Source organism: Mus caroli, chromosome 4 (assembly GCF_900094665.2).
Source record: "Mus caroli chromosome 4, CAROLI_EIJ_v1.1, whole genome shotgun sequence".
In the NCBI taxonomy this organism is placed as follows: Eukaryota; Metazoa; Chordata; class Mammalia; order Rodentia; family Muridae; genus Mus; species Mus caroli.
The window spans coordinates 76631328-76637808 of record NC_034573.1 but is presented as its reverse complement, the minus strand read 5'-3'; the positions used below and the strand labels follow the sequence as shown (position 1 = coordinate 76637808).

General features: G+C 43.7%; 1 long non-coding RNA gene across 1 annotated transcript in view; it reads right to left on the bottom strand.

The window, feature by feature from the left end:
• Positions 1-4833: 4833 nt before the first annotated feature.
• The window catches only part of LOC115030888, a 35451-nt gene continuing 33803 nt past the window's right edge, over positions 4834-6481 (bottom strand). The window contains exon 3 of the long non-coding RNA XR_003836475.1: positions 4834-6136. This is a non-coding gene — a long non-coding RNA (uncharacterized LOC115030888). The remainder of the gene's footprint in view (positions 6137-6481) is intronic.

Sequence of the window (6481 nt, the reverse complement as noted above, 5' to 3'; positions counted from 1 at the left end):
GAAAATGATTTTTTTAAAAAAAGAGAGGGGCTAAAAGAAGAAAAAGAATGAGAAATCAGATAAACTATTTAAAATTATTTCTCTATTGCCAGGATCATCTCTCTTTTACATTTAAAAGAAAAATATTTTTCTCCATTGTATTAATCATCTAGAAGTAACTTACTGCCCCAAATACCTGGGGACTGTTGGTTGGTTTATGAGTGAGTTCCCGCCTTTACACAAGTACAGACCTTTCAAACTTAGCCAGCTCAGGACCACTTAACGGGAATTTTAAGGCTTGCTCTCTTACAAAAAAAATTTAGGGGGCTGGAAGAAAATAAAGAAGCCCTCTCCTCATTTTCCACTTCTCTCCTTTTAAACTAATTTTTAAATTTTTTATCTCACTTTGTGTGTATGTGTATTTTACATGCATGCACGTGCATGCATTCCTGCATGTATCATGTGTGTGTGCAAGTGTTATGTTCATGCCTAGTGCCCTCAGAGGTCAAAAGAGGGTGTTAGATCTCATAAAACTGGAGTTAACACACAGTCGTAAGCCTCCATGTGGTTACTAGGAATCAAACCCCAGTCTTCTGGAAGAGTAGCCAGTCCTCCTAACTATTGAGAAATGGACCCAGCTTCCCCCTCCACCCCGAATACTACTTTATAAGCATAAACATAAGGACCTTGCAGTCAGTACTCACAGTCATATGGTCAATCTATTTCTATCCTGACCTCATGTGTTCTTCCTTGTCAAAGCGTTCGGCATGTGGTAAGGATGAGAAAATGTTTCAAAAGATATACACAGAACATCATGGTCAGCTGAAGACTCTGTGCCAAAGCCACCTCCTGCTCTAGTCTGTGTCACATGGGAGGATCTTGGAGTCACATTTACCACAAGTCTCTCCGTGTGGTGTGAGCCTTAGAACACTTGCTCAAGATTTGAAGGCAGAGTTCTCCGCATCATTATCATTGCAGAGTGGACAGCCACAGGGGTTTCCAGGCAAGTGTCAGTGAGTCATCTCTCCTGGAACAATAGTTGGCTTGTGGTATTGGCTTCCCATGGACTTAAAACCTACAGTGACACTTCAATTAGGGGGCTGTAGTGCTGCAGGTAGCCAAGATTAACACTGGGAGCTCCTAACCCCCAGCTCCTTGACCCTTCAGCTATTATAAAACTCAGTTTCTTTGGATTGAATCATACCCAGAGTGGGTTCTGTGTCCCTTCCCACACTCTGACACTGAAAGCCTTTGGGATGGATGAGATCATGGAGAGAGAAGGAAGCACAAAGTACATTCCCTCTTCTTCCTTCTAGCACATCCTAACCGGCTGCTTTCTGCTTGATCGTGCTCACACTGTATCCATGCAAGATGACTTGTCAACTGATTAGCCCAATCATGATAAGAGACATCCATTAGTAAACCTATACCAGGTAGACACTACCCATGCATAATAGTGTAGGAACTCTGATTGTTATATTAGAGCAAATGAAACTGATACTCAATGAGCGCGAGAGATTTGGTAGAGGCATTTAATTCCTTACCAGTTTGGGCTTGAGTTCTAGACTGTTATGATCTTTCTTCTGTTTATTCTTCTGTCACACTTGACCTTCCTTAGCTAACTCTATAGCCTCTCACTGCCATGTATGAGATGAAAAACTTGGGTTAGTTAATATCCAACAGTGGTCAACATCTGTGACTTTACCAATAGACAGAGTGTACTTCGGACAGATCGGAAGAAGATCAAGGCAACCTCGAAGTTGCACAGGCTTAATTATGAATGGGCCCAGGCTGTGGATAGTGTGAGGAACCACACAGGAAATTGGAAAGAGGACAGTGTGGTCTGCAAAAGCTTGGTTTTCTAGCTGTGTAGTGCTGAGCCAGAGCATGGCAATCTCAATAACATAGTGGCTTCATCAATGGCTGTTGCAGTTGTTGTCTTCAAGCCAAACCATGGATGTGAAATGAACAGTGAGGCAGCAAGAAACTCTGCAGCGAAGAACTAAGGACACCAAGCAGGGAGAAGAAACAGGAAGGGCAGCAAGGTTCACAGCTCTAAACAGCTTTCTAGAGTATCCCAATGCACAAGAAAGGCAAAGGGGGTTGGGGGAATCACTGTCCAAAAAGAGTAAGTGAGCACTGAGCCACCAAGAGGAGACCCTCAGAGACAAAAACAGACCTGAATAGAAGATTATCTTCCCCCAACAGAGCAGCAAGCTGGTATTTTGGCAGCAACACAAGGTGCAGGGTGGGGTTGTTCTTTGGGGGTGAGTCCTTCACATTCTGCTCCACAGATTTCCAATGCTAATAGCATGACTTCTACAGCATATTGATTCAAGTTTAAAAGGAACCACCTGTGTGCGGCATCCACTCGATGGAAGTGTCTGTAAGAACTGCGGAGCTCGAGGAGAAAGGGGCTACTCCCATCTCTTTTGTCCATCATTGTTTTCAGCAAAACTGACTGTTTCCAAACACAGTCTATAAGCAAGAAGAACATGGAGAGACTGCCAAAGTAGGGACTGAGCCCTGCCAGCACAGAATAGACAGCCAAAAGATGATCAACTGTATGACTTCTAGAAGTCACAAGGGAGAGTCCCAGGAAATATGGTTATCAGGACAAAATAGTTTTAGATGCTGAAAGAGCCTTGAAGCTTTCTAACTCCTCCATGTGACAGCTAATGACATCAAAAGGTCCTGTCAACTCTAACCCTGAAGAGGCTCCACCCTGAGAGAATAGGTATCTCCAGACCTCTGAAGACAGAGTGAAATGAGCGTTCTTTCTAGAACTATCTCCACCATCCTGCTTAAAAAGGATTGAAGAGGCATATCCCTCAAGACACCAAGCAACCAGTACCACTTTCAATCAGAACAAGTTACACGGAATCTCCACAGAGTATCTTTAAAACTCAGTGCCAAGAGAGTGAGATGGATCAGTGGGTAAAGCTGCCTGCCACCCAAGCCTGGCAACCTGTGTTTGGACCACAGATCTCAAATAAAATAAACAGGGAGAATCAACTGACTTCCACAAAATGGTCCTCTGACCTCCACGGGAGCATCATAGCACATATACTGATATATTCTCTCTCCCTCTCTCTCCCCCCTCCCCCCCTCTTCCCCTCTCTCTCTTGCATGAGTGCATGTGCCTGTGCACTCTAGCACACCAGCCACTTACACACAAAAATTTAAATTAAAACATTCAAGAAAAAATAAAAATCAACGTCAAGGGCAGAAGGCATGATCTTAGAGTTTAAAACTGAATCTTCGGTGCTGGGGAGAGTGGCACTCCGAAGCTCTGAGCCTCAGGACTGAGAACACTTTAACTGAGCAACCTTGGTTGGGAATGACTCCTGCAGCCTGGCATTGCTTTTCTTTAAGGTAGATGTGGAGAACTGGATGTGAGTCCTGAGAGCCTGCATTCCTGTGAGCATGAAATGCCAAGCATGGTAAGATGCCTTGGCAAACGTGGCTGTTCTCAGCACAACCCATCACCACAGTCTTGATTTCCTGGTTTTGATAGCCCCTTCTGCTTGCTCAGATTGTAGGTGATAACTGTTTTAAAAGACCAAATAAGACCCTGGATAACTAATTCCTGCAGCATAGGAGGAGTTCACAAGTACCACTAACTTACAAACAGCACATTGGCAGCCACACCCTCTGCCACCCACTGCACAGGTAATCACAAATGGGAACACCCATAGCAACTCCGGTGTGCCAGCAGCTGGACCATAGCATGAGATCGGAGCAAGCTGTGTCCTCACTAGTAAATGTCAACTGGATTTGAATTGCTTGCTAAAGCACAGCTTAGACAAAGCCAAAAAGGAAAACCAAAGCTTTCTCGGTAAACTGGAATCCCAAAGCATAAATAAAAGATTCCACCTGAGAAGGGTGATTTATTAGCTCTCACTTAGCAAGAGTATGTGCAGTCCGTCCCGTGAACACAGCTCTTGCGTTGTTTGTTGCTTGTTTATGAAACACTCGTGCATGCATGAGCACACACACACACACACACACACACACACACACACACACTACAAAGTTCTGCCAAAAGAAAACCTGAGAGTTCTGCTTTGAGGTTTTGAAGTTTATTGTTTCCAAGAATCGGTTCCCTGCCCCCAACGACACCTTGCTCTTGCCAAACAAAGCATCCTCCACCTTGACCCAAACTACTGATAGACAGAGGTCTATGTCACCCAGAGAGTTTAGATTGGGGACGCCAGGATTCCCAGGGCTAGACAATAAAATTAAGTGGCTATGAAGGCAGAGAGTGAAAGTCTCAACTGCTAATCTGGTCCCATCAACCATGAAGACAATGAGCCTACGCCACATCAGAGGAGTGCAGCCTGATTGACGTGTTGCCACTCCTGATAAGGCAGTTCATTAGAAATGTTACATAAAGCATGGAATCCAACCCGTTCCCCATGACATGGGAGATGTTTCTGAAGAAAATACTTTTCTACTACGAGTAGTCATTTATGGACAAAAGGTCCCAAGGTTTTATTTTACTTTTATCTTTTCAGTCATACATGCCTAAATTATGTCAAAACAAAACAAAGCAAAGCAAAACAAAACAAAGTGTTTCTTCCCCAGTGTAATTTAGGCCATTTTACCAGATCAGCGGCAGATTTGGGATATGCACCACTGACAAGACATGACGAGAACAATGTATGAGCAGCCTTACTTTGCAGTAAAGATAAATGGAACATTAGGTTAAAATTGGAGAAAACACTGGGTGTGTGGGGAAGGATAAATTGAGACTCAGGGACTGTCTCTAGCTACTGCTTCCTCTTCTTCCTCTTCCTCCTCTTCCTCCTCCTCCTCCTCCTCCTCCTCCTTTTTCTTCTCCTTCTTCTTCAATCAATAAGAAACAAACACTTCCGTGGCACTCCAGAAACAGAGCCGCCATTTCAACATATAAAAGCCAGGGTTTGACCATGCAAGCCTGCCTCAGGGGCCCCACACCTGACAGGATGCCTCTTGTCTCCAGGTATGGCTCAGGTGTATTTGATTGACCCTTGGAGGTACAAACAGCAGGGGGATTATTTCTTCACATGGGGGTGGCAGGCACATAGTGGTGTGGGCTCTGCTGCTCTACATCTCCCCTTCTGTTCCCTCTGGCTGTGTTGGCTTTGTATTCAGGCAGTCTCCTTTGTCATGGGAGGTTCACAGTTATCCAGGGCTGCATTTTTTCCTCATTCATGCTCAGTGGCCAAGAAAAAAATTCTTCCCATCTGGGAAATAAGAACTCTCCTCCTCCATATTTTTGACCAACTTAAGTCCCCCATCCCCACTGTACTTACTGTTCACAGAGATCCATAAAGCATGGATGGCCCTAGTTCTTTTTTCCAGCGGTATTGACTAGGAAATGAGGTTGCCAGGACCCATTGAATGCATCCCTGAAACCAGAGATTCAACAAACTTCTTCAAGTCATTGGAGATGTACTGAGGGTGGGAAGTTGAATGTCTAATACAAATCAGGGGCCAACACACAATGGCATTATGTACATTAGAAAGAATATTTTGGCTCTGACAGTGTTTAGCATGTAAGTGGTATCATGCCCTCCTGTGTGTGAAAGATGTCTCTAAACATGACTCTGTGAACTTCCAGTCCCAAGAAAACAGATTTTAAGATCTATAAAAGAGATGGCCTCACAGAAATTCAAGTACCCAGATAAAAATTGATTGCAATCAGCTGTATGGGCCATAATAAACAGCTGTGTTCCTGAGAAATGCAGATGGCTCACGAAGTAGCAAGCAGAAGTGGGAACTACTGTCTGGGGACAGTAAGTTGCAATGGAGGACATCCCATCGAGTAACAGAAAAGCAAAAATGGTTGTAAGACAAAAGTCGCCTGTTACAGAAAAGGAGACTTGGAAATGGGTTTGAGGCTCAGTCGTTCTTGTAGATGAGGGTGCACGGTCAGAAACATAAAGATAACCCGATGATTCCAGAGTTTGTTGTAAAAAGCTAAGAATGCCTTTTAATCCTTCCTTCTCTCCCGGAATGAAGGGATTTTGTCAAACAGGATCTTGTAGAAACCCTGAAGTAAGGCCAATTGGGATTGGTTCCTGGCTACATAGGAGATCTTCAAAAAGAATGTAACATTGTATGGAGCCTCTAAGAAGGTCTGTCCAGATCTTAGGAGCTTCAATATCCTATTCTGAAAATAGGAAGAGGAAATAAGGAACTTAACAAAAATCAAGAAAAAGTACAGAAAATCAACTTTTTAAATGTTATAATATATTTCATATTCTAGTATACACAGAGAGTGAGAGACACTGACACATACACCGACACACAGACATGTACATACAGCCTTATACACACACACACACACAAGCACACAGACATACACACACACACACACACACACACACACACACACACCTGAAATGCTCACGTTAAGGTCAATGCTTGCCTTAAGTCATCTTGAGTTAAGCAGAAATGACATAACTTTGGAGATTAGATGTTCACAACAAACCCCAGTAACGAAATCCACTGTCTG